Source organism: Hyposmocoma kahamanoa, unplaced genomic scaffold, assembly GCF_003589595.1.
Source record: "Hyposmocoma kahamanoa isolate Upper Pololo Valley unplaced genomic scaffold, ASM358959v1 62, whole genome shotgun sequence".
NCBI classification, from domain to species: Eukaryota; Metazoa; Arthropoda; class Insecta; order Lepidoptera; family Cosmopterigidae; genus Hyposmocoma; species Hyposmocoma kahamanoa.
In genome coordinates this window covers 8,525,805-8,527,223 of record NW_020653850.1, presented here as the reverse complement: position 1 = coordinate 8,527,223, position 1,419 = coordinate 8,525,805, and the positions used below count along the sequence as shown (strand labels likewise).

The 1,419-nt window shown below is 36.6% G+C and overlaps 1 long non-coding RNA gene across 1 annotated transcript; it reads left to right on the top strand.

Moving 5' to 3' along the window:
* The first annotated feature begins 222 nt into the window (after positions 1 to 222).
* Positions 223 to 1,419, top strand: LOC113229619. The gene is made up of 2 exons (XR_003310426.1): positions 223 to 285; positions 869 to 1,419. It is a non-coding gene; the product is annotated as an uncharacterized LOC113229619 (long non-coding RNA).

Below are 1,419 nucleotides of genomic sequence, written 5' to 3'. Positions count from 1 at the left end.
TGCAATCGATATGATAAAAAGAAGACATTTAAAATTATAGGTACTACAACTACTAAAGCAATATAAAACGATAAAACGATACATATAAACGATAAAAGTAACAAAATGTTAGTGAAAAATATTTCAATTGATAACGTAGCGGAAGTAATCAATTTATTGGACTCAACTGACAAATCGATTGATTAGAAATCATTATATAAGGGCTAGGAGACGATTGTCGATTGCACTCTATTGCGACTCAGTCGCGGAATCACTTGTTCAGTCTATCACCAGTATCTAAATCGAGTAAGTTATTTATTCAGTATTATGCGTAGTGGATCACAGAACGAAATTTTTGAATTTACCTAAATAAAAAAAAATGCAGTCGGAACGAAGGAATTGTTTCTTAGCGTTCGATCTTTTCATTATTAGTTATAAAAAGAAACATGTTAAATAGTATCTATCCTTTATTAAAAAATAATTATTTATATAGGCGTGAGCTTTTTAAAACAATTTCGTCAAATACAAAGACATGGCAGATACTGTGGGTGTAACGTACAAAAATCACACTTTATACCTCTCTGGTGGCATAAAGCCTTTTAGAGCATGGGCCATCAGTAAGACGTATATGAATAAATAATAAGTCCAAGTCTCGAATAGAATACCTAGTCCATTATTTCCAAAAAAAAATCATATTCGACAACCAAAACCCTGCAGAAGTTCTGTATTAATATGTAGGTAGTACATGCAATTGAGTATTTAGAGCTCTAAATATTTTTATAGACAATTATATTCACGGCAACCGTGTATGGTGATCTTCGGTGGTGATCCTTTGTCATATCAATTTATATTATTTCATTAATTTTATAGTTGACTTATTTTTTTACAGACCAATGGATCACAGACCGCCTCATCATCACCCCCATTACCCTCATCCTCCTCCCAACCACTATCCTCAACACCCCCCACCTCCCCCGTGTGACATTCAACACCATCCATATCCCCCACATCAGCACCCCTACCACCCTCCACCTCCCCCGTATGATCCCAACAACAATCCATATCCCCAACACCAGCATCCCTACCAACCCATACAACCCCTACAAGACCATCATCATTATCCTCCACCTCCGTTACAGCGATGATAGAAGTCGATACGATTACGGAACATCTTGCGATTTAGATATAACGTTATATTTAACCTAATCAATATCACTACCACTGCCTACAACATTCCCCGCCCTTCCACTACCTACGATGCCATTTTTATTTTGGTATACTAAAAAAAATGGCTATCAAATGCTGACTAAGCTATTTGGATACGACGATAATATTTTTGTCATTTAAATATATGACACAACATAGATGACGCAGACACCGCCGTCAGCGTAGCCGAAAACCGCCATGTGCTCAAATAAGCCAATCTAAGCCAGTGCTACA